Raw genomic sequence first — 27318 nt, 5'->3', positions numbered from 1 at the left:
TTTATGCAAAATCCCGAAAGAACTATATTTAGCCTTTCAGATCCTGTGTAGGGCTGGCGGCTCACCCTAAATGTCCCACCAAGGACAAGAGCAGCAACTGAGTTCAATTTCAGTACGATTATGGGCAGAAATTAATAGGATAAAATGGAGGCCCTTTTCACAAAGTTTAAGATTTAGAGTATAAGGGAAGACCAAAACAGAATGCCTATGAAACCAAAATAATTCCCCATTGGTCTTGTACTCCGTGAAACCCTAAGATGAACTGTCGTGGTCACGTGCCTATACTTGGACCTCGTTTCGCCAGGACACTTCAGTAGGCTTCGAACTGGCTCATCATCAGCTTCCTGCTGTATTTGTAGGCCAGAAAGAGCGCCCCATTGGCAGGGAACGCTCGGATCATTGTGGGTTTCAGTCCAGAATATAAGGCCGTTATTCCTAGAAGACAAGAAGTGATCAAAGACTGAGACGCCCCTTCTCAGAGAGACCCTGTAAAGCCACAGAGCCCAGGGCTGGACACCGACAGATCCAGACAACACACTGAATACCGACAAGGGACGGAAGGGCTTCTGTCCAGGTGTCCCTGGACGAACGGGAAGGATGGAGGCTCACGGCAACGAGGCCAGGCATCCAGTGTTCCAGCAAATCTTGGCGATGCTCAGGTACCACACACGAGTCCTGGACTCGCTCCTGGTACATGGACCGGGCGGCGCGAGGCCTCACCTGGGCAGAGAGAAGCAGCCCCAGAACACAGGAGGGCAGCAGCCTCACAGAGTCACTCGGGAGGACAAGGACCGCAAGACACCGGGCCAAAAGCACAGTCCCGTGTCCACAGCTGGCACTGCCCAGACTGTTATGAAGATCCAAGTGGATGAGGGAGGCGTAAGGGCTCTGCGTAACTATGAGGCTTTATGCAACTCTGGAGTATGAACTGAACCGTTTCCACACCCTGTGACGGCTCTCTCGGAAAATCAAGCCCGAGAAGTTCACATCCTGAGGTGAAAGATATAGAGCGGATGCTGAAAGGACAAGTCTCTGGCTCACCAGAGGCACGATTCGGGCATTATACAAACATCTCCTAGAAAATCTTGATACTCCTACGTTAACTCTCAAAATTCAGAGCCAATCACCTTCAGGAAGTCTGAGCATTACGGACTTGCAGCACGTTCTTTTAAATCCTTTAGTGGTTCTGTTAGAGATCCTTTTCTGATACTGTCTATACTCTATAGAACAAGGGGTGCTGACTTCCAAGCATTTGTCCCCTTAGGCACAATCTGGAGTTTTAAAGTTCCCTCCGGGCTATTTAGAACAAAGAATCCTGGCCCAGAAGCGAGGAACAAGGACAGCAAACGTTCTTGAGAATGGAAGCAAGCTAAGGCAGGGGCGCTAGAAGAAGGACAGGGGGCAGGGGAAGAGAGCAACCACACACACGTGATCAACCTCCCCGAGGGTTACAGTGAAAGGACCGGTCTAGACATACCCACTCCATTTCTGCAATGAGCAGACTCACCTTCATTTTTCACAATGCTTATAAAGGTTCCGATAAATCCTGCCTGTTTTCCAGACATGGAAAGAACTTGAATTCTGGATTTGACACAATCCACTGGGTATACAGCAAGCCAGAGGCAGATCCCACCAACTCCACCGCTTAACATCAAAGGGACAGGGCCTGGAGGAGGAAAGCAGCCAACAGCATTTTTGTCTCAAGGACAGCATTTCCAGAGGTCAAGGTGGTAGTGGGTGCAGGTAGATGCAAATAAAAATGCTGATATTTCGGGCACCTGTGGCTCAGTCAGTAAGGCATCTGCCTTCAGCTCAGGTCCTGATCTCAGGGATCGAGCCCCCTTTGGGCTCTCTGCTCAGAGGACACAAGGTCCCATGTGGCACTCTGGGTCTGCCCCTCATCACAGGACCATATCAGTGCTGGTCACTGTGGCGCTGTGGCCCTCCTGGCCTGCCCTCCGAAGGACTGGCCCACACAGAACCAACAGGCCCCCAGCAACAGGGTAACCCACCCCCCACCCCATAGGAATGAGAACAGTGGCCACTGAAACACAGGTCACGTTTTTTCCAACCCTCTCAGTCTGCAGTATTTCATTATGTTAATGCCCCACAGCCCTGATTCTTCCTTTACCATGAAAGCCAAAGTTGTCTTATTAAACACGATAGTTAAGCCTCGGAGCATGCCTAACCCCAGAATAAGCCTGAAACACTGAAGTGATGTGTTTGAGAAGAAACAAGTAATCATTCCTGCAAGCCAACATTGACGTGATTGCGACAAGCAGGTACACAGGACAAGCTAGAAAGAATGACACTTTTCAGTCCTCTGGAAACACACTCAAGATTTGTTACCAAGTTTTATGCTTATTGCAAAATGCTTTATAGGTGATTTCCCACAGGAAAGTAATTTCTATATTCTCCCCTAAAATGTTACTCCAGTAAAGAAGTCTGGGATGCACAGCTTCACCACCGTGGCAAGGACATGAGTTCACCCAGAGGAAGGTGCCAAGGTCCTTTCCAAGCCTCCAGAAACCTCCGTGCCTAGCAGACCCCCACAGCCTCTGCAACAAGCAGGCCACTCTGGGGCGCGGCCCGGCCCAGCCCAGCCAAATGCTTACCTAGCTCATCCTTCGATCTCCCTGATGCAAAAAACGACCTGCTCAGCTTGTAGCCGCCAAAGAAGAGGAAATAGCTGGGCACCTCTCGGGTAAGGTGCTGGAGAGGCCGTGGTAGAAGCCCAAGGGGCCGTCCTTCCTGAGGACGCTCTTCACCACGGACCAGACTGTGCTGCAGGGAGACAGGGAGCTGTGCTTAGGGCCAGGGAAATGGGGGGCTGGGGATGAGGCTGGCACTTCCATCCAGTGGCAGGCCTGGCTCAACCCTGAGCAGGCAGGGAATGGCTGATTCTAGAAACCCAGGGACCCAAATTCTGAAAATGAGGCGTCTGCAGGGAGGAAATCTCAGAGAAGCACAGATCCTTTTATTTTAGGACAGCGGTTCTCACTTGAACTACCCAACAGCTAGGAAATATCATTAAAGTGTGTATTCATAGAGAGCTGTGTGGCCACCGTGCCTCCGGCCAAGACTTCAGCAGACCACGCCAGAACCCCGTCTCAAATGGAACCATGTTCACATTTTCCAAGTGTGCCACTCAGCAAAAGCAGCCCTGAGAACACTCCTGGAGAAGGAGTACACTGGACTTCTGGAAAATCAGAAAGACCTCCTCTGAGTGTGGACAAAACAATGAAGGACCTGGACCAGTGCCACCATGGCAGGGCAGGTTCCTAGAGCTGCTTTTTGCTAGTTGCAAGGCTCACCATCGCAGGCAAGGTCTATTTCATGGTACACAAGAAACAAGGGAAAAGAAGTAGGTGCTACCGAGCCAACACTCCTGCCTGATGACTGTTCTCCCCAAGGGTGGTCGGTGGAGGTGGTCTTCAGGAATCTGCCCCACAGCTTCCCCCTGTATAAAGGATTCCAGGAGCAGATCGGGACCCTCAGAACACGTACAAATAAAATCCAACCCCCATTTGACAGGTGGAGAAAGAAAAGTCAGGGAAAGCCAGACAAGTTCCGATTTTTATATTGCTTGCATCCTCTTGCCCTCAATAAACAAATTCACTTTTTGTTCATTGAAAAAAAAAACTGTATTCATACATTTTGGATATTATCCAAGATGTAAAAGAGCCAATACCCACTTTTGTCCAACAATGAATAAGAGAAATTACAATAAGGAGCTGTACAAGCTCAGCAAGAATAAAATGCCCTCGTATTCGCTCACACCTCTACCTCCTTCTGTGCCTACCCTCCTCTACCTTTCTTTCGAACGGGTGGGTATAGAAGGAATCTGTTCAAGTGCTTACGGTCTTTTCGCTTTGTGTTAGTGCAGTGAACGAGTAAGGGAGTAGATGTTACTTGAAGGCAAGACAACGGAAATTCTTAGAAACTCTACAGGGCAAGAAGCACTGAGGATTTAGTTCTTAGAAAGTAAGTAGGCATGAACTTCTCTTTCAGGCTGATCAGAGCCCTGGAGCAGCAGTAATGCAGGATCCTTTCTGTCTAGACCCCTCTTCCTGATGGTATGCACCATGGCAGGCCTTATCTGTCAGGAAAACAGCAGCAGAAACCACATCTTTGGTGTGTATTAGGAAACCCCTTGCTCTTCACAGTGCTCTCAGCATGTGACCTCGCTTGGACCAGTGAAAAATCAAACCCCCCGGTGATCGAAAGCATTTCAGAAGGCTTCATCAGGCATCACTCATTATCTAGGTCCTTCCTACAACTCAGCTCGCATTCTATAATGGGAATGTAACACAGTGATCCAACTCAACGTGACTGGCATGCTTTCTGAACCAAGTCTTAACCCCAAGGTACCATATACCCTGTGTAGGCCAGGAGTATATAGCCACACCTAAAATATTGTCAACCGATACTTACCTTTGTGCAAGGTGTCCATTCGCTTAAGTTTTGGGAGCCAACAATTACTTTCCTTAAAACTACCTTAGGAAGAGGTGCCTGGGTGGCTCAGTGGGTTAAAGCCTCTGACTTCGGCTCAGGTCATGATCCCAGGGTGCTGGGATCGAGCCCCTCTCTGTCTCTGCCTGCCTTGCTGCCTACTTATTCTGTCTGTGCATAACATCTTAAAAAAAAAAAAAAACCTTAGGAAACCAACTGAAGGTTGCTGGAGGAGAGGTGGGGGGTGGGGTAATTGGTGACGGGCATTAAGGAGGATGCTTGATGTCACGAGCACTGGGTGTTGTATTTAAGTGATGAATCACTAAATCCTACCCTGGAACTAATAATACATTATATGTTAACTAAACTGAATTTAATAAAAAAAATTAAATGGAAAAAAAAAAAAAAAACCTTAAACTACTCCTAAGGGACATGAGAGCAACTTTCTGGGTTCTGTTCCTGTTCTACCTCTGAATCTGGGCATTGGTTATGAAAGTGTATGTTTAGTGACTATGAGAACCCCCACTTATGATTTCTGGGTGTACAGCAGATTTCAATAAAAAGTTTCAAAGACTTATGCTTTTGGACCTCTAGGCTAGAAATAGTAGCTTCAAACTGGTTATAAAGAATCCCCAGGGTGCAGGATATAGAACTCGATCAGAAACCCCACCCACCCTGGGAGGAGACTACTTGTGTAAATGGTCAATTACTCTGATTTTTCCGGTCAGATTTACACACTGAGTCAAGCACAGTGACAAAGAGCTTTAGTCAGCCAGATGTCAAGATAAATAAGCAGATGTTGAGATTAATAAAGACAATAAGTCACACTGTGTATGACACATACTCATGTAACTAGAATCTGTTTGCAGGACTGAGGGGAGAGCATTCTGATGGCTGCAGAGTAGCTCCGAAGAGCTCTGAGGAGTGTTCAGAAGCCAGGCTCTCTGTGGGTACACGAGAAGGGTGGGGGGGGGTAGGTAAGAGAGTGACCCTGGAATCTGGGCTGATCCACTCACGTGAAACCTGGGAACGGGCACCAAATATTCATCTTGGAACCCAAGTTGGCATTTCTGAAGGCTCAGCTCTCAGACACGGTTTCAAAGCTGTCTGCTGAGTGCCTCCAACACAGCCGGGGACGCTGCCTCATGCACTCAATGAGCCAAGAGTGAGAGGAGCTCTCGGCCTCTCCACGTCCCAGGTGAGAAACTTCTGCAGACAGAGCTCCGTTGTGGGAGCAGGAGTGGGTCCGGCCCTCTGAAAGTTCATTTAGGAAGTCCCCCTCTGACTGGTAGGGGAAAGAGTTCTAAAAACACAGTATTTTAGAGTAGATAAATCTCTTTCTCTGCCACTGAGTTTTAGTAGAATATAAAACTGACATATACTCAATGCACCAAGGCAACGAGAGACCCAGCGTTTGTGCCCGAACAGCGCTTACTTGTGGCTTCTGGCGATCTTCCCTGACGACTCCATCTCATACATGGTCTGCAGCCGGCACTTGACGAGCTCAGTGGGACAGAGCACCAGGGCCACAAAGGCAGAGGCAAAGGAACCCGCGGCTGCGTTCTGCAGATCACTGGAAGGAAACCAGCACGGGAGTCCGGTCATTCATTCATTCAGCACTCCCCACTCAAAGCATTCGGCTGTAAGGGAGAGCAAGGATCAAAGGAGAGGAACCCTTTGCCGAGTGCCCACTGGGAACTCGCACATGCGGTTTCATCTAAGGACCCCAGCAATGGGAGGCCAACACCGATACCGACACCCCAAATTTCATGTGGAAAAACTGTGCATAGAATACCTAATGTATCTGAAGTCACACCACTACCATGTGGCAATGCTAGGATTCAGACCTGGGTCTGCCTGACTGCAAGATCCAGCTCCTTTTATTAGTCATAGTCATGGCGACACGCACGGAATATATCCCCCACCCCTAAGGCTCTATGCAGAAGCCATAATCCCCCAAGGTGACGTATTCGGAGGGGGCCTCTGGGAGGTGCTTAGGTTTAGTGAGGTCGTGAGGGTAGAACCCCCCATGATGCAATCAGTGTCCTTATAAGAGGCCACCGCTCTCTCTATCCACCCTTTGAGGACACAGCAAGAAGGTGTCCCTCTGTAATCCAGGAAATAGGCCCTCACCAGACACCCAATCAACCAGCACCATGATCTTGGGCTTTCCAGTTTTCAAAACTGAGAGAAACAAATGTTTGTTTAAGCCATCCAGTTGACGGTATTTTGTTACAGCAGCCACAACTAAGACACAGTGATATATAAAACAAACAAACAAAAAACCCAAAAACAAACAAAAAAAAAAGAGGGAGTAAAAAAATTACCCAAACTCCCACTACCCCAAAGACACACCATCACGATACTTCGGCGTATCTGCCACTAAGCTCCATAAAGCGAGGTTCTGGGGCCATCCCTGCATGCCCCAAATCCAACCTGGAACAACCCCATGTACAACGTTACTGTTGCAGATGAAAGCCCAGAATAAATCTTTAACCAAAAAGCTGCTCATTGCAAAAAAGATTTCCCAGTTCCGCTGACGACCCCCTGACCTCAGCCCCAGAGGGCAGCAGGAGCGAGGACGGGGGAGGAGGGGGTGAAGGAGGGGTCAGCAAGCTCCAGGGCTGGAGGTAAAATGGCTACACCGGGAATCTAAACGGAGAAGCAAATGCACGGAACACAAGCATTCATTTCACCACAGGAGGGTCTGGTACCACCAGCCACAGTCACCACAGGGCTGTGAAAGCGAGGTCCCATCAGAGTTCAAAAGTACGGGGAAAAGTCTGAGAAATTAACTGTCAGGAATTCTCTTGAGCGTTCCCAAGGTTCAGAAAATAAGATCCCTTTCAGCCCGGGAGTGTTCGGTCACAAGAGCTCTGCTGGCACCCGGGACTGGGCAGGAAGAGTGAGCTGCTCACAGGACGACTGGCTCCCTGACTCTCACCTGTCAAGCCGGCAGCCTGCGTCACCTAACCACCAGGACGCCACACCCCCATGAGGCAACCCCCTCCCAGGCTACGGATATCCCCTCCCAAGCTTTCCCCAAACCGTGAGCAAAAGCCTAACAGACCGAGCACATGCGACTGTCTGGGGTTCCGTTAAACATTCACACAAAGGGACGTCAGACAGGAAGAGAAAATCAAGGGCCGCCTCCAATCTCAGCCCCAACCTTCTGTTCCCGGGTGACCTGGCATCGGGGCCATGGGCAGACAGAGGTCGGGGCCCAAGCCTGTCTGTTCCCAGAAGAGTTGGTGGGGAGCGAGGCTTTCTTCAAGGAGGGAGACCCTGCTTGCGTCCAGACTTGCTTCTCATTTCAGAGAATCGGGTATGAGGCCATTACCCAGCGACATGCAACTCTGCTGGTGCTCAGCTTCTAGCGAATGGAAACTGTCCAACATGGTTTACACCTACTCAGTGGACTGTCCAGATCAAAGCTTCTAGTGGCTTCTGCAGTCCTTCAGCCAGCCTGCAGATCCAGGCTTCGTTTCCCTCGGGCACCCTTCATCAATTTGCTGACCAGCAGCCAGAACGGCCAGGTTTGCGGGAACAAAGATGGCATCGATCGGTGTGAAAGCCCTTCAGCCTAAGAGTCGGGGGCCTGAGTATGAGCACGCTGTTCTAGTGCAACAGCAAGGCCAAAGCACACCTGCAGTGGACTTTGAGTCCTCTCCCCTACCTGGGCGCCCAGTGAGGCACACGGGGCCCCAGGCTGCACCTGCAGGAGAGGCGTTAGACCCAGAACTGAAACCGCAGCAGGCACAGGATGGAATTTGGTAAGAATCGGCTGCTTATCTCCCATTCAACAAACATGTACTGAACCCTCCTGCTGTGTTAGGACCCCATGTGGACAAAGGTCAGAGGAGAACTCTACTCGGGGTGGCATTCAAGCCAAGGACATGCAAATATTTACGGTATCATTGCTGAAATTCACGGCAGGCTCTTCCAAGCAGTGCTTTCCTTTCATTGCCTCTACTGACTAGGTCTTCTTCTAGAACTGACCCCTACCACAGTCTAGAGTCCCGACTCTGGTCTTACGGCAAGAGTTCTGGACAGGGACTCGGAAGACACAGCTCTGGGTCCTGTGCTCAGTTATGAGCTCAAGTAATAGGATCCTAAGCCAGTATCTGCAAGTTGGAGTCCCCATCTTTAAAAAAAACAGCAGGGAGAGCTCTGCTGCTCTCCTAGGATCATGAGGAGTGATGAACAAAATAGGACAGGTGTGGGTGCCCCAGCTCCATCAACTCTAAGGTGGCCATTCCCTGCCAGGTAATAAGCAAACACTGTTGTGTGCGATGAAGACGCAGCTCCCTCCTGCCTCACCAGGACCGGAGAGGAGGGTACGGGGTGAGACCACATGAAACAGAATGGCTTCTTGGCTGTAGGACTTCCTCCAGGACCTCATGTGGCTGCTTCCTACCTCCAACTTCTCCATAAGGCATCCTCCTCTGGGAATGTCGCAGGGGACCTAAATGTCCCATCTTGTCCCAGAGAAAGTGTCCCCCTCTAGCAGGAAGAGTGACAGTCGCTACAGTGTTCTTTCTGTCAGTCTCTAGCATGAGATCCCACACTCTCCTGGTTTCTCTCCTGCTTATTTATTTACTTCCTCCTCCTCTTCATGACCCCTTCTGTGCTGGAAGGTCCTGGAATCCATGCACAGCCCTCTATAGATGCTATCTCCCTGGGTCATTCCACCCAGAACGAAGCTTTTAAAAAACACGTTCCATCCATGAAGACAAAACTCCTGCGAACAAAAGGGCACATCTTTGAGGTCACTAGGCGTATCCAGAGAACACTTCTGTACAGAAGGGGCCTACAGTCGGGTGGGACCGGAGGTGCAAATGGGTTTCCAGTTCCTACGGAAACAACCCATATGGCTATCTGCCCAACCATGAACCTGATACAAGTTTCAATGATTTAAAATAAATCAATGTTCAAAAAAGGGAGGGCTATACATCCTGGTGGTTCCTGAATCCTCTATGGTCTCTGTGTCAATAAATATGCAAGGGAGGACACAGCACAAGCTGAAGTCCGATGTTTGGGCAGACTTGGCCAAAGAGTCAGTCCATCCGCATCTTCACAGATGCTTCCAGCTCCTCCTAAAATTCCAAGTTGCTCTCCAGCCTGTCTGGCTCAGGCAGCTTCTTCCAGTCCTCTTCACTCTGATGAAGGGGAACCCAAAGCTCGGCTCACAAGTTGCACCTGTGGCTCCCATCCAGCCCTGGTGCCCACAAGAGAAGCAGTACCACCAGGGCATCTGAAAAGCATCTTCCTGAAGAACAGCAGCACGTAAGGGCACCTCCTTATTCACGGTGCATTACTGACCAGCCTTCCGCAAGTTTTACATGACAACTTCACAATCAGAAACAATGTGGTTATTTTAAAAAAAAGAAACACTCTTCCCATAAGGTATCATAAAAATTTTGACTGAGCAACAACATTGTCTTTCTAAACAAAGGAAGAATGTGTTAGTGCCCACAACTCACCTCAGCCTGGCCTGCTTCTCCAATCCAACCACCTTCCGCACCACCTGTTGGCAGAAGCCGTAGCACATGAAGAGGACCGAGTTCTCGGCAATGTTGGCGATCAGCGCTGGGCTGGTCCCCTGGTAGAAGCCGCGGAAGCCCACCTGGGAGTAAGTCTTCAGGCAGCAGTCGGTGAGGCCCCAGTACAGGTCAGGGAATGTCTGCATCTTCACTTTCAAGGTGTCAAAGGGCTGCCTGGTCAGTACACAGGCTGTGCCCCCTAAAACCAGGACAAAAGTCTCCTCCAGCGCCCGTCTTGTTTTGGAATGCAGCCGCAAACACCCACAGAAATTTAGAGAGAGAGAAGCACCCTACCCCAGGGCTTTCTTCTGTCACAGTTCACTCCAACCTCTCTGCCCACCACCCCCCCCCACCGGCAACGAAACCTCCAAGCCCAGTTCAGTTAACAACAAAGGGTCCCCACTGTGCCCGGCACCCAGCTCCAGCTCTGAAGGAACCCACCCTCGGTGGGAGAGACAGACACGTGTTCAACAGTCAAGACCGCAGGGCGCACAGGGGTGGCGTGTGTGCGGAGGGGTCAGCAATGGGGTCAGATGGACTTGGTCCCGAAGGCCGGCTCTGCTGTGAGAGTCTGGACCAGTGATAGTAGCTTCGGAGCCTTGGCTCCCCATCCAGTTTGCACGAGGATTACATAAAAATGGACAAGAAGGCTGAAGATAACAGCTGCTGCGGGAACGGCTCATGAAGAACAGTCCCTCTGCTGCGTGCAGTCGTAGCAAGGGAGGGAGGAGAAGTCCGGCAGGAGGGACTCACCTCTCTCTGCCTAATCCCAGCAGCACAGATGACTATCAGAAAAACAGGGAAAGAGGCAACAGAGAAAGATGATAGAGAGTCTGGCTAATCCCTAATGAGCTAAAATTGGACCACACGGAAAATCTTCATCTGGATTCTACCAACTAATGATTCGTATTCGAAGGGAGAATGCACTGAATCCTACCGTGCTTAGCATCAATCATGTATTTTTACACTTTTATATTGTAAGAGTTTAGAAAACAGCAAAATCTAAATTGCTGTAGAGGACCTCAATAAAAAAGTCTGAAGGTAAGGAAAAGAATGAACTCTAGCCACGCCATCCTGTCTTAAGCCCGGACCCTGGCCTAGGTCAGCATTTGAAAAATGCCCCTCATTAATGCTTCTACCTTTCCTGGGCCTCAGAGATCCCTGCATCTCAGATGTCCACTGTTTGTGTCAGGAAACCTAACTATTGGATTAGGTATGTATGTATGTATGTATGTATGTATAAGAGATTGTATTTATTTATTTGACAGAGAGAGATTACAAGTAGGCAGAGAGGCAGGCAGAGAGAAAGAGGGAGAAGCAGGTTCCCCGCTGAGCAGAGAGCCCGATGCGGGACTCGATCCCAGGGCCCTGATACCATGACCTGAGCCAAAAGCAGAGGCTTAATCCACTGAGCCACTCAGGTGCCCCTGGATTAGGTTTTTAAAGCGTCATCAAAATTGAAAAGAAGGCTGGGGCCCCTGGATGGCTCAGTCAGTCAAGTATCAGACTCTTGATTTGGGCTCAGGTCCTGATCTCCGGGTTGTAAGACTAAGCCCAGCATTGGGCTCAGTGCTCCGCATGGGGTCTGCTTACAGACCTTCCCCCACCACAAGACCTTTTTTTAAAAAATTGAAGAGAAGGCTTACATAAATACTTTATGTAATTTTATGTGATTTCATAACTGACATTACATAGTTACTCTGACTGAATTGTGCAAAGTAGAGACAGGAGAGGGGCTGTTTTGAATAACTCCCACGAATTACTGGCAGATAAACATGTTCAAGGAGTCTGAAAACTGTGAGCTCTTCTTTTAAGCAACTGCAAGTATATCTGGGATCCTATCCCTACATTCTTCTAGGAGAGTAATGATCCATTTCCACCCTGTCTTGCCAAATTATCTTCAGTTCTGAATTAGTAGAACATTATTCAATAAGATGCTACTACAATTGTAGTTATTCTCTCTCAGGTACTTCTAGGAATAAAATAGGACCCTAATTGTATAAAAATAATTATTCCAAAAGAAGAGGTGAATGTCAGCATTTTTAAAGAGGGTACATAATTTAGGTAACCTAGACGCAGATAAACTGAATAAACCACTTCATTCAGAGTGCTGCAATATTAACTGGAACTCCCATGTAATTTACCACAAACGATACTGTCCAGGCCCCCCTTAAGTGCGTGATGACGATTTGGAACACCTGCACCAGCCACTGAGCCCTTGCCGGTCCTCAGATACCCACCAAGTATCCCAGAAGCTATGAATAACTTAGAGGAGGATTTCTCCACTTGCTCAAAGCATAGACCTCTGATCATCTCATTCTCCTTGACTGAAAAATGGAAATAGTTCTGCATTCTTTCCTGGGTGTCCCAAAAGGCCCTGCAGGAGAGGGGTTCAGACCATGGTGCACTCTATACTTTACCAGGGCCAGTGTTGTGGGTTTTCTATGCTTGAAATAGTTGAGTCAGCAAATAACAAGGTGGTAAGGAAATCTAAGCTGGCAGGGATGGCGTCGGTGGTGAAAATGGGGATGACCAAGCAGCAGACCCTTCTCCAGAAGCTCCAGGACCACCTTGTCCACCCATGCAAAAATGGAGGACCTCAAACTCAAAGGAGGCACTTGATAAGTGTTCTGTTTAACTGCACAGGGAGGCATATCATTTTCAAAATGTTCCAATCGTAAAAGGCCCAAGATGGATGAAATGCTCCAATCAAAAGATAAAGGGATGGGGGGCTCCGTCAGTAGAAAATGCAACCCTTGATATAGGGCTCATGAGTTCAAGCCCCACATTGAACATGGCATTTACAAGACAGATAGAAAGAAGAGAAAGAGAAAGAGAAAGTAAGAAAAAAAGAGAAAGAGAAAAAAGAGAGAGAGAGAAAGAGAAAGGAGGGAAGGAAGGAAAGGAAAGGGAAAAAGAAAGGTCAGAGTGACTGGGTTAAAAAAGAAAAAAGAAAGAAAGAAAAAGCAAAACCTATCTATATGCTGCCTACAAGAGACTCCCTTCAGACCTAAACTCACATACACTGAAAATGAAGGGCTGGAAAAACATTTAACATGCAAAGGGAAAAAAAAGAAGCTGCAGTGGCAATACTTACATAACACAGACTGTAGAACACTGTAACAGGAGACAAAGAAGAGCACTACATAATGATAAAGGGATCAATCCAACCAGAAAACAAGAGGATGTTACAAATAGATTAACAGACACAAAGGGATAAATTGACAGTAATTACAGTAGGGGACTTTAATACCCTGTATACATCAGTAGGTCACCCAGACAGAAAATTAACAAGGAAAACAGTGGCTTTGAACAACACTTTAGACCAGATGAACATAACAGATACATATAGAACATTCCACCCAGAAACAGAATACACATTCATGTCAAATGCACATGGAACGTTCTCCAGAATATATCACATGTTAGGCCACAAAATAAATCTCATTTAATATAAGAAGACTGAAATCATATCAAGCTTCTTTTTTTTACCACAAAGTATGAAACTAGAAATCAATCACAAGATTAAAAAAAAAAAGCCATAAAGAACATAAATACATGGAATTTAAATAAGATGGTACTAAACACGGAATGGGTAAACCAAGAAATCAAAGGGGAAATGAAAAAAATGCATGGAGACAAATGAAAACGAAAACGCAACGGCCCAAAGTCTTGGAGATGTAGCAAAAGTAGTTCTAGAAGGAAAATTTATAGCAATATAGGCCTGACTTAAGAAATGAGAAAAATCTCAATTACATATACTGAAAAGATGTAGAAGAACAAGCAAAGTCCAAAAATAGAAGGATATAAGATCAGAACAGACATACGAAAGACAAAAAACCATAAAAGATTTTTAAAAATAACAGAAAACAGACATCACAAAAGTCCAAAGTATATCCTTCTCCTGCTGGAGGATATACCTTAGCAATCTAGGGTGACTATAAACACATACACACAATGTAGATTATCTTTCTCCCACATCAAAAGAGATAATAAAGAAAGATCCAGAGATAGAGGAGAGATCCAGAAGCTCCAATATCCATTTGACAGGAATTCCAGGAAAAGATAATAAAGGGAATGGAGCAGAAGAAATCACAAGTAGAAAATATTAACAGAGAGGCAGCCGGATAGCTCAGGTCATGATCCCAGGGTCTTGGGTCGAGCCCCTCATTGGGCTCCCTGCTCAGTGGGGAGACTGCTTCTCCCTCTCCCTCTGTCTGCTGATCCCCCTGCTTATGCTCAGTAAATAGATAAAATCTAAAGAATAAAAAAAGGAAAAGGAAAAATTTGAACAGACCAATTACTAGTAATGACACTGAATCAGTAATCAAAAAACAAACAAAACAAAAACCTCCCAACAAACAAAATTGGACTAGATGGATTCACAGGTGAATTCTATCAAACACAAAGGAAAGTTAATACCTATCCTTCAAACACCATTCCAAAAAAAAATAGAAAACTTCCAAATTCATTCTAGGAGGCCAGCACTATTCTGACCTCAAAAGCGAAGATAGTACAAAAAAAAAAAAAAAATTACAAGCTAACATCTCTGATGAACACAGTTGCAAAAATCCCCCTCAATAAAATAACTGCAAATGGCATTCAACAGTACAGGAAAAAAAAATCCTTCAGCAAGATCAAGCAGGCTTTATGCCAGGGATGCAAGGGTGGTTTCAATATTTTGAAATTGATCAGTGGAATGCACCAATTAGCAATAGGACAAAAGCCATAAACATCTCAAATACAGAGAAGCATTTGACAAAGTACACCAGGAAATGGATGGATTTCAGCAGAGCAGATTTAGAGGGAACACACCCCAGCATAATAAACCCACAGCTAACATCACACTCAATGGGGAAAAGCTGACAGTTCTCCCTCTATGATTAGAGACAAGACAGAGATGTCCATATTCACCACTTATTTAACATGGTACTAGAAGTCCTAGCCACAGCAATCACACGAGAAATACAAGGCATTCAAATTGGTAAGGAAGAAGTTATGCTGTCACTATCTGCACAGGACATGATAGTACATACAGAAAACCTTAGGGGCACCTGGGTAGCTCAGCTGGTTAAGCATCCAACTCTTGATATCAGCTCAGGTCTTAACTCTCATGGTCATGAATTCAAGCACCTCATTGTGTACCACAGTGGACATGAAGTCTACTTTAAATAAAGAAAACTTCACAAAAAAGAACTTCACAAAAAGAAGACTTTACAAACAACAACAAAAACTATTAGAACTGATAAATGAAGAGGGTGCCTGGGTGCCTCAGTCATTAAGCATCTGCCTTCGGCTCAGGTCATGACCCCAGGGTCCTGGGATCCAGACCCATATCAAGCTCTCTGCTCTGCAGGGAAGCCTGCTTCCTCCCCTCCAATTCCCCTGCTGTGTTCTCTCTCTTGCCACGTGTCTCTCTCTGTCAAATAAATAAATACAGATAAATGAAGTAATTTGTAGGATACAAAAATATACAAAAATCTGCTGCATTTCTTTTACACTAATTACAAAGTAGCAGAGAACGAAATTAAGAAGAGACAATCCTACTTATAATTGCAACAACAACAACAAAAAGACTTATGAATAAACTTAACCAAGGAGGTAAAAAACCTGTTCTCTGCAATCTTATACAGCAATGAGAAAGAGACTGAAGACAGCACAAATGGAACATTGTACCATGATTATGAATTGGAAGAACAAACATTGTTAAAATGTCCATGTTACCCAAAGCAAATCAATGGATTCAATGCAATCCCTACCAAAATACCACCAGCATTTTTCAAAGAACAGACAAATAATCCTAAAATTTGTATGGAAGCACAAATGTTCTTGAGTAGCCAAAGCTATCTCGAGAGAGAACAGCAAAGATGGAGGTATTGCAATCCCAGATTTGTAGATATACTACAAAGTCTTTGGTGCGCACGTGCACATGCGTGCGTGGGTACATGTGTCCGCAGGCTAGATCCCTTTTTGAGGCACTGAAACACAGCTGTGCTGAAGACCAAATACTGCTCTGCAGATAACTTCCTTGTAGTTGAAGACCTTAATGGATGATATGTATATATAGATGTATATAGATACATATATATATATTTTTAAGATTTTTTAGTTTGGGAGAGTTTAGTGGGCATGAAAAAACAAATATGCCCTTCAGAAAAATAAAATACTTCTGTTTTGAATACATATCAACAATGTCTTGTGTACAGTCAGTAATTGCCAAACTGGGCATGCCTGGTAGGCTGTCAGAAGAGCATGCAACTCTGGATCCCAGGGTTGTGAGTTCGAGCCCTACATGGGGAAAAAAGATTACTTAAAAGTAAAATCTTGAGAGAAAGAAAGGAAGGAAGGAAGGAAGGAATTACTAGACTTTCACAAAGAAATAGGAAAATATCACCATGGGTAAAGAATTTGGTTGACAGAAAATGACCAGAAGATGGCGCACGTATTAGACTGAAAATGCAGAGACAAGTCAGTAGTTATCATGAGGAAGTTTAAAGGCTTGATGGAAAACCTGGACTTAGTGGTTGAAAAGATAAGACAATCTTCAAAATGACCTGAAGGAGGGGGGCCTGGGTGACTCAGTTAAGCATCTGCCTTCAGCTCAGGTCATGACCTCAGAGTCCTGATATCCAAGCCCACATCGGACTCCCTCCTCAGCAGAGAGCCTGCTTCTCTCTCTGTCTCTCTGCCCCTCTTGCCTCTCCCCCCACTGTTTGCACTCACACTTGTGCTCACTCTCTTTTTCAAGTAAATAACTTAAAATCCTTTTTAAAATAGGACCTGAAGGAAATTTTAGAATGAAAAATCCAAAGAATTCTCGTACCAAAAAGGAGTAGTAACAAATAAAAGATATAGTCACAAAAAATACAGGATTAAGAAAACAGAAGAAGCACACTCTAAAATAGTTGAGGATATTGAAAATTTTATTTTTAGAAGAAAAGAAGTAACTAGCAAATTAGATGAAGCTAAAGCATACAAGACAAACCAAGACAAGGAATTGCCCCATGATGGATCACAAAAACACAAAGTCATGGGAAGTGGGGAAGAAGCCATAAGCAATACAGTTGATGGACGCAGAGACAGAGCATCCTACAGAAGTAACAGGAGAGAAGAGAGACATTGCAGAGGACGAACTGGTCAAAGCAAAGATGGGAAAAAAATCCCTCTCAGTTTAAAGAATAAAGCAAATATTCTACAAACCTCCAGAGAAGATGAAGGAGCAAGACTTGCATTGGCAGCAGACTTTTCATCAGCAACACTGAATATTAGTAAGCAATGGAGTTAATGTCTTCAACATTCTAAGGGAAAGTGATTTTGAATTTAAATTCTATATCCAGTTAAATGAGCAATTAGGCCTTAAGGGTGGTGAAGGACCTTTTCAGATATGTAAAGCCGCATCAAATTTACCAGCCAGAGATCATTTATGAAAGAAGTACTGAAAGATACACTCCCACAAAATGAAAAAAGAAAGAAGGAAGATACAAATTCAAGAAAAAGTAGATAAAACTACTAAACTCAAAGCATGGAACTGGGGAGGAAACTGGTGATGGCTTGAGCTATTTGTTAAAGAGGTAAAGGTTGCTGAGCCAGAGGAGGTGAAGAACTTAGAGACTCGGGAGGAAGGATCTTCAGTTGGAAGGAAAAACAAACCCTCGAGAGGAAGACGGCTCAGAGTTAGAAGAGGAGGGAGGAAGGAGGCTTGAAGGCGCGGAAGAAGGGAGAAGAGGTGGCTTTGGAATAATGTGAGGAAAGGATTCCATCTTCCAATGCCATACTGTGGTAAATATGAAGCATGGAGTTGAGGAAATGACCAAAGATGCCTTGGAGGTTATTGTAACTAAAGAAGTAGAAGATTCTGAGCCAGAGGAGGAAGAAAGATCAGGGTCGGAAATGGAAATAGGTTTATCGGGGGACGAAGGAGAGGACTCTGAAGTAGAACATGTAAAGACTTGCCTTCCAGACTGAGAAAAGAGAGGCCTCCAATGGACTTAAAGAAATTGCAAAAATTATGTGGCTTGGGACTCAGATGAAAATTGGTGAAACCCTGGATGGAACAAAAACTCCAGAATAAAGAGGAAACAGATATGCTCATAAATCAAGGAATTGGGACAGTCTGTCTAACCTTGTGTTTGGCCTCTCCCTCAAAGTCACTAGAGATAAGTTCTGGTAAGCAGAATAGGCATTTATGTACAATTTTGAGTACTCCCATCAGGAATCACCTGACTCCCATCAGGAATCACCATAGTTTGAAGGAAAACACACAAAATTCTGCAAACAAAGGTGCTAACACCTAAAGAAACAGATAATATAAGAAAATTTTAGAAGAAGTGGACTAATAACTTCAAAGAGATAAAAGAGGAGATTAGAAATATTAAAAATTATCATCCAGATGTCTTGGAAGTAAAGAACTCCATAGATGCTCTGAATAGCAGAAGAGACATACTTGAAGAGACAAGGAATGATCTAGAAGACTGACGTGAAGAATGTTCTAAGGTTACAATGCAAATGGCCAAAGAGATAATAAAGAAAGATCCAGAGATAGAGGAGTGATCCAGAAGCTCCAATATCCATTTGACAGGAATTCCCGGAAAAGATAATAAAGGGAATGGAGCAGAGGAAATAATTAAGAATGGAAGAAAACTTCCCAGAGCTAAAGAAATAATCAAGTCTTTTTTTCTAAGATTTTATTTATTTATGAGAGAGAGAGAGAATGCATGAGAGGGGGGAGGGCCAGAGGGAGGAGCAGACCACGCTCTGAGCAGGGAGCTGGGTGTGGGACTGGATCCCAGGACTCCAGGATCATGACTTGAGCCAAAGGCAGTTGCTTAACCAACTGAGCCACCCAGGTGCCAAGAAAAATTCAAGTCTTGAGACTGTCAGTGCTTACCAAGTACTCAGTAAGATTGATGAATAGAGACTCCTAGAAATCTGGGAATTCCAAGGATTAAAAAAAATCATAAAGTCTTCCAGAAAGAGGAGTGTGAACCTACAAAGGAACAAGAATCAGACTGACAGCAGACTTACTGGACACACTGGATGCTAGAAGTAAATGGGGAAGTAACATAATTTTTCTACAGGAAAAAACGTTTAAACCTAGAATCCTACATCCAGCCAAAGTGGCATTTTATTTTGAAGGTAAAACAAAGACATTTTTTGATATGAAAGAATTCACAGTTTGTTTCTTGCATACCCTCTTTGAAAGAATCACTGGAGGATATACTTTAGCACTCTAGGGTGACTATAAACACATACACACAATGTAGATTATCTTTCTCCCACATCAAAAAAAGAAATGAGGAAAATAAAATGCCACATTTCTACTCAGGAAGATGAACAGCTAACAGTGCTCCTAGGGAATATAGGAAAAGAAGGTTACGGATACTACCTTGATGTTGGTAAAGTTAAAGAGTGTGTTAAAATGAATTTAGTCATTGTAGCTTATGTAGAAGTATAGTTTCTAAACTGCTGGGGATCATCTCTTGGGCTTTTGCCAAAGATCGAGTGTAAACTACTGGGGAGAGAAAGGGAATCCGTCAATAGACAGGAGGAGATGGGGTGAAAGTAACAGAAAAACACAGGAAAAATATGGCAAGAAATGTTAAAACGAGAAAGGCAAAATTTGAGCTCTTATCAAGAGAAAGGTAACTTTATCATTAATATTGATGTGAATCTTGAATCTTTATATTAAACCTTTTCCTTCCAAAAAAAAATAAACAAACACTACAAAGCAGTAGTAATCAAAACAGTACAGTACTGCCACAGAAAGAGATACATAGATCAAAAGAACAGAATAGAGGCCCAGAAATAAACTCACACTAAGCACCTGGGTGTCTCAGTTTGTTGGGTGATTGCCTTCAACTCAGATTATGGTCCCGGGGTCCTGGGAGAGAGTCCCATATCAGGCTTCTTCTGTTCTGTGGGGAGCCTGCCTCTCCCTCTGCCTGCCACTTCCCCCTGCTTGTGGTCTCTCTCTCTGTCAAATAAATAAAATCTTTAAAAAAAAAAAAGTTTCAAGGATGCCTGGGTTGCTCAGTGGGTTAAGCCTCTGCCTTTGGCTCAGGTCATGATCCCAGGGTCCTGGGATCAAGCCCCACATTGGGCTCTCTGCTCAGCGGGGAGTCTGCTTCCCTCTCTCTCTGCCTGCCTGCCTATTTGTGATCTCTGTCAAATAAATAAATAAAAGCTTTAAAAATAAATAAGTAAAAAGTACAGAAATAAACCCACAATTACAGGGTCAATTAATCCACAACAGAAGCAGCAGCCATATGCAATGGTGGAAAGACAGTCTCTTCTATAAATGGCATTGGGAAAACTGGACAGTTACATGCAAAAGAAGGAAATTCTTTCCACCATCCACAAAAATAAACTCAGAATGGATTGAAGTCCTAAATTTGAGATCTGAAACCATAAAACTACATAAAACGGAACATAAAACAAATATAAAACTGAAGAAAACATAGGCAGTAAGACTTCTGACACGGGCCTAGCAACGTTTTTCTAGATAGGTCTCCTGAAGTGAAGGAAACAAAAGCAAACTATTGGGACTACACTAAAATAAAACGCTTCTGCAGAGTGAATGAAACCATCAACAAAACAAAAAGACAACCTACTGAATGGGAGGGGATATTTCCAAATGATGCATCAGGAGATGATATTTGCAGATGATGCATCTGACCAGGGGTTAATATTCAAAATATATAAGCAACTTCTGTAAGTCAACATCAAACAACAACAATAACAACAAATACCTAAACATTCTGATTTAAAAATGGGCAGATGAACTGAATAGACACTTTTCCAAAGAAGACATCCAAAGGGCCAAGAGAATCATGAATTTTGGCACGAGAGGATAAACGTCACTGGTCTAGGTCACAGTGAGAAGCTAGGCTAGTTAAGGCATACAGCAACCCAGTCAAAGCAGGGGGTGGGTTATAGTTGTCAAAAAAAGAGTGTATTTTGCTTTAAAAAAAAAAAAAAGAAAGAAAGAAAGATAGATAAATAGATTGATTCCATTGTATTTTAAAGGGAGACCAAGGTTCCTCATGAAGGAATTTAACTTTTGAGCTACACACTGTCTCACTTCAACATTATACAGTGACCTATCTTCTTCAAATCCTCCCCCATCCTAGCTCCTTGGAATTTCTGGAATTTCTCCTACACTAGCAGACAGGCAGTGCCAGCTTCCCAGCATTTTCCAGCAGATGAACTGGACCAAAAACCTGCTGGACGGAGGAGGTCTATTTCAAAGAAAAGGAGGGACACGGAAAAGAACATGTGTATTCTACACCCAGATCACCTCAGTCCACGATGGCCCAATGTCCCAATCCAGACAGCTGGCAGCAGAGGCTTGAGATTAACCTCCACCCCCAGGAGGGCTGCTGCCCATTATGGAGTTTTACGAGACCAGTGCTCTAATCCCTGAGCTACGGAGCCACCATTATGGAGTTTTAAAACAAAGACAACAACAGCACCAGTCAAGGAACCGAGGAACCAACGTCCTAGCCCTGTCTGGACACCGTCTAGCTGCACAATCACGGGCAAACGCACTCGGCCTCTCAGGGTGTCCTTTACACTATACAGTGAGCATCAGATCCAAAGGTCTCTGCAGGCCCTCCTAGCTCCACACTGGGGGACTGCCACCCATCCAAAGTGGGGCTATGGCTTCCCGTTTGCATGCCAAGCGCGTCCCAGTAGAAGTTCCCAGATCACTAACACAAGCCTCCCCTGCCAGCCAGAGTCCCTCACCTCTCACCCCTCACCGGCCAGGTCCACCTGGCACCGACCCCTGCCAAGGAACCTGTTGTCCCCCAAAGTCAGATGCTGCAGTGCCATGCTACATCAGTGACAGGTGACCCTCTGAGACCAGGGCAGGAAGAAATCCCAACTACTTATCAGGAGAATTAAAAGCCATATGTAGATGGGCCCAAAACATGGTAATATTTTAGAAAAACATGCCCCAATGCCTTACACACCAGACTCCCAACAATAAAACTGCTATCTGTATCTTTAAAATTTACTGTAAAGCACGTAAGTCGCACCCAAATTCCTGTCCACACAGAAATGCCTTTCCAGGAAAAAGAAAATTCGATCACAACAGATTCTACGTCTTTGGCAGACTGACTGACAGACATTTAATTCCAAAAGCTGAGAATCTCTCCTGTGGTTAAATACCACCCTACAGTAAAGACAAAAACTGAGCCCAGCGCACTTGCAGGACCGTTAAGAGGGTGCCAGAGGCAGGCAAATGGGTCCACCGTTCCCATGGTCAGGGTCATCCCAATGTGGCCTGGGGGTGGGGGTGGTGCATGGGGCCACTGGTTGGGCCAGGGGTTACCAGATGCAGCTGGTATGGGACTGACCCAAGGCCTTCAGCAGGCAAGAAGCCAATGGACACCTAGGCCACTCTTAGTTTCCCCTCCTCCTGGGCCAGGACACTCCTGTGGTCTCTAAACTGGGAGCTGGTGCCTGTACTTCTTATCAGTCTGTAATGCACTGTCTATAGCCTTTCTCAATTAGCCTACCTCCATTGACCTTTGGTTCAGGAGAAAATACTTTATTCTCTGAACTCTAACTTCTTTTTCACAGTTAAGGGAATGATGGGATGATGAGGGTGGCCCTTGGCTGCAGCTGATCTGTTGACCCGGGAGGTCCCACTGGATAAGAGGACAACAGGCGACTCACCCCTCTGGCCTCTCCACTCCCAGGAGCTGAGGCCCTTATAAGAGTCAGTGTAAGAACCTGGCAGTTCACAGACCTGTACCCCTGGGGCTGATAATGCATTATATGTTAATTAAAAAAAAATTTTCTTCTTAAAAGAGGGAATCAGTGGGGGTGCCTGGGTGGCTCAGTGGGTTAAGCCACTGCCTTCGGCTCAGGTCATGATCTCAGGGTCCTGGGATCGAGTCCCGCATCGGGCTGTCTGCTCAGCAGGGAGCCTGCTTCCCTCTCTCTCTCTCTCTCTACCTGCCTCTCCATCTACTTGTGATTTCTCTCTGTCAAATAAATAAAAATAAAACCTTTAAAAAAAGAAAAGAGGGAATCAGTGTAAGGGGCAAGGGTAAACCAGGGTTTTCATCTGGGAAATAGGAACATCCCAGCACTCCTCTGGTGCTAAAATAACACAGGAACCTAGAGAACCAAGTCACCAGGGACACACTTCCAATTACCGCCCTCAGGCTGAGTAAAGGTGATATATCTAAAGACGGGCCTGTGGGTTGCAAGTGCTGCACAGGAGTACTTACCTGTGCCTTTTGAGGCCTCAGTCTGCCCTGGGCTCAGCCCCTGCCCAGCCCACGCTTCCCTGCCAAATCCTAGGGCCTGTCTTTTCTTTTTAGGGCTTTAGAAACCATCAACAATCAGTCTCAGTTACCAAAGACATTTCTAAAGAGTGTCCTCCTTTCTTGCCTTGGCAGCAATAAGGACAGTAAGTAGGACTTCCCTGGACAGACGGCATAGTAGGATTCTGGACTACAAGGGCTCTGAAGACTGCCAGGCTTAGAGTGAAATCCCACGTCCCCTGCACATGCTAGCTGTGTGACAATGGACAAAGGACTTCAACTCTGAGCTGTGAGGTTTTCCAGCTGTGAACTGAGGACATTTCCACCCTGCACCCACACTCAGAGTTTTATTGTAAGGGAACTGCTCTACATTCTGCCATTTTTAGAAGACGATATTACTCTTCAATTAGATGGATTCCCTCCATTACATGGATTTCCTCCAAGGAGAAAGCATGTTCCTTCTGGGAGTGACGAAAGCAATATTTTCACCACGAGTTCATTGGATCCCACTTGTAGCAGGTACTCCAAGACTAGAGGATGGGTTTCCCCTGGAATTACCTGCAGCCCCCACTGTGAGGTCAATGGCAGCTTGGATGGCAGGACTGGACTTCATGTTGGCCCACTCCTCTGCTGGTCTCTGTGGAAGGCAACTCTCCGGAGCTTATGACGGGTGTCTCATATCCCTGAAAGGAGACCAGAGCTCACCATCAGTGAAGCCTCTGCAGCCTTTCTCTAGAACTGCTGCCTGGTTACTGGGACGTCAACCTCTGGGAGCTGGGAGATCAGTTCTCCCATTTGCAAAAAAAAAAAAAAGGAAAAAAAAAAAAAAGAAAGAGAGAATGGAAGGAAGGAAGGAAGAAAGAAAAAGGCAGTGAGGGTATCAGTGCAGCTTAGCAATTGGCCTGCCTTCCACTCGCCCACCATCTCCCCATGAAAAACTCGCAAGTCAAAACCCTTCCGTGAGTTATCAGAGCTCTAGCCACTCATAGGGAGCATTTCAACCAACCCTTCTGAAAATCTTACAAGTGAATGCCAAATACCACAGACACCCAAGCCATAACAAACTAGTTTTTCAGAGGCCTAAGTGGAACTGTCAGGAAACTAAGCTCAGTTCTAAATTCAGACAGCAGCCTGAGTTGAGTCCCTCTCAGGAGTCACAAATCAGTAGGTCTGGAAAGTAATGGCTTAGGCGTTCTGCTAAGTGACATATGCGTGGGTCTCAATTCCTGATCTTCCACCAGCAGGATGAGCCCTTGGGCCCCTTAAGCTGGAGGTCCCCCATATCAAAGGTGAATAATAGAATTATTATCATAATATAAAGGCAATCAAAATAGCCACAAGGGACAGCTGTTCTTAGAACTACGGAGTACAGCACCAAGCATTAGTCACGGTCATCAAAGACCTCTTCAGACCTTCTCAACCATAACCATGTACACAGAACACCTGGGAACCTTGTTAAAATACAGATTCTGATGTGCTAGGCCTCAGGTGGGACCAAAAACCTTGCCAGTTACTACAAACTCCCAGATGAGGCTGATAATGACTGGCCACCAATCACATTTTGAGAAGCAACACTGTGTCCTAAATTTGTTTGATAAGAATCACTGGGGCACCAGTAAAATATTCATATAACCAGGCCTCTCTCCTAGTTTCAGCATGTTTGGGCTAGAGCTTAAAAAGTTTGGGAAAACTAGAGTCTACACCTCAACTGTCAAGACAAAAATCAACTATCACAGAGAAATGGACTTTAAAAATACAGATTTTTATAAAAAAGGAAAGGTGGCTCATTAACACATAATATCAAGATAACCAATTCAGCAACCTATTCTGTGTGGTTTTCAAACTAAGTAGGTGACTTATCCATCAATACCAAAGAAGAATTTTTATTCATCACGCTAAAGACCTCTGTGCTCCCACCAGGCCACCTCTTGGGAGGGTGGTGGGCCAGCTGGGTTATTAATGAGTGCCAACGTGGACCTAAACGTCAGTGGAAAATCATTTTATCCACTAAGAAGTCTTTTTTAACCACTTGACGCCTGCTGTGAATGATCAGACACCAAGAATCTTGCTTCTTTGCAAAAAAAAAAAAAAAAGAGAGAAAAGAAAAAAAAGTTATAAAACCAGCAACCACAAAAGCATAGTACTGGACTTGAAAAAGCAACTAAGTGAAACAGACAAGACATGCATTTTATGTTATTGATAGGACAGGAGAGGCAGTATCAATAACTATAGTTGACGAGGTTGTGGCCATTCTGTACCTAGAGAAGGCTATGAGGGTCCTAATCCAATCTCTTCCTTTTCCAGATGGAAAACTGAGGCCACAAAGCAAGAGCTTTTCCAAGGTCATACAAGTAGTCAGAGGACTCAAGTATTGCCTTTTGGGTCTGTGCCTACCGAGCAATACTTAATTCCAGAGTATTCCAACCTGACCAAAAAGAAAAGCAAAAAACAAGCACCGAACCCTGCATTTTCAAGGAAAAATGGAGGCAAGTGGGGAGAGTCACACAGGGCCTAACCCATGTGGCTTCTCCGTCGGTTGAATTCTTGGGGTGCCAACATTTCTTAGTTTATAAGAAAGGCACAGATCCCACTATGTGTCATCGCTGTGAATTTAACCCCCTCCGGTAAGTCAAACTTAAACGCAACAAATCCCACAAGTAAGGACTCAAGAGAATTACTAAAATACTAAATAAACAGTGATGGGAACTAACAAGATTAAGTCAGCAACTGACTCACATTATTGTGTGGTTTAAGAAGGCGGCTTCAAGAAGTCTGGAAAAATACATTCGGCTTGGGAGGCAAGACTGGTCAGCAGAAGTTAAAACTCAGTCTTGAGCCAGTTGAAAAGCTGAATCCTTTTCGCGCCCCTTTACATCTCCTGCAAGCACAGGTGGGTCCGACTCCAGGAGAGACAGACAACATCGCCAGCCACACAGCCTTCTGAAGTTCCCAGGAGAAATGAGTCTCTTGCCTGGGAGAACGCTCTTGAGTCCACCTGCTCCACCAGGTAGGATTGGTGGAGCTCAAGCCGACCCGGCTGCCCTCCCGCCCAGGACTAGAGCCGGACCCAAGGCGCTGCGATGCCGGCCCGTCTGCCCGCTAACACGCCGGCCAGGCAATCGCGCTCCGAGGCTCCGGATCCCGGGGGCACAGGACCCGCGAGGGAGACTGCTTCCCGCTTTCTCGTCCTCGGACTCCAGCCCAACAACCTGCAAGAGTCTCCCATTCATAACCGCCCCCACTCGGGGCCGGGCACGGGCGGCGCGGTGCCCAGAGGCCTGATGACTCTCCGCGGGGCAAGAGGACACCCTTCCCGGCAGGTGACTCTACGGAAAGGAGGCCGCGGAGCCCCGGAGTGTCCCGCGAGCCCCGGCCCTCGGCGCCCGTAACGACCTGGGCGCGTGGACGGCGCGCGGGCCGCGGACCCCAGAAGCCCGCCGGCTGCCCGGGAAGGTCGCGCCTCCCCGCCCCGCCGCGTAGGCCCGCTCGCGCCCCGCTCCCTCCCGCAGCCCCCGGAGCGGCGGTTGTGGGGCTGCGCTCACCGCCAGGACAGTTGGCCGCGCGTGCTGCTGGGGCTCCGCCGCCGGCTCGCCGCTCTGCCTCCGCCGCGGGGCAGCCGCTTAACACCCACGTCCGCCGCGGGCCGGCCCTCCGCCCCGCCCACCCGCGGGGGAGCGCAAAGGGCGGCGGCCCCCGGGGCCCGGAGCTCCCCTGCGGCGGGGGGCTGGCAGCGCGGGGCCGGCGCGGGGAAGCGGAAGTCCGCGGCTTAGGCGGCGCACTCGGCCCCGCGCAGGTCACGGGACCCCCGGCCCGCGGGCCCGCGAGCTGGAGGACCTGGAGGACAGGGAGCCCGGGCCCCCGGAGTTGCTTCCCTTCGTCCAGGTTCCCGGAGGACTCCGGAGAGGCTCGACCCCAGCTGGAACTCAGGGCGGGGTTGGGGGTGTTGGAAGGACCTGCTGAAGTCTTTGGGCTGGTGAACCGTGCTGGGACTCAAGGTCTCTATTTTATATTTGGCTACAGAAGTACGGGAGGCGTGGTGATGAAAA

The 27318-nt window shown here is 46.4% G+C and overlaps 2 pseudogenes; both read right to left on the bottom strand.

The window, feature by feature from the left end:
- On the bottom strand, nt 1-26032 carry LOC131814147 (mitochondrial ornithine transporter 1-like; annotated as a pseudogene).
- LOC131814146 (mitochondrial ornithine transporter 1-like) overlaps nt 1-27318 on the bottom strand; it is a 395300-nt pseudogene that overhangs the window by 5173 nt on the left and 362809 nt on the right.

The sequence above is a fragment of the Mustela lutreola genome, chromosome 13 (genome assembly GCF_030435805.1).
Source record: "Mustela lutreola isolate mMusLut2 chromosome 13, mMusLut2.pri, whole genome shotgun sequence".
Lineage (NCBI taxonomy): Eukaryota > Metazoa > Chordata > Mammalia > Carnivora > Mustelidae > Mustela > Mustela lutreola.
Note: the sequence above shows the minus strand (reverse complement) of the source record. Positions and strands in the feature narration are given on the sequence as shown.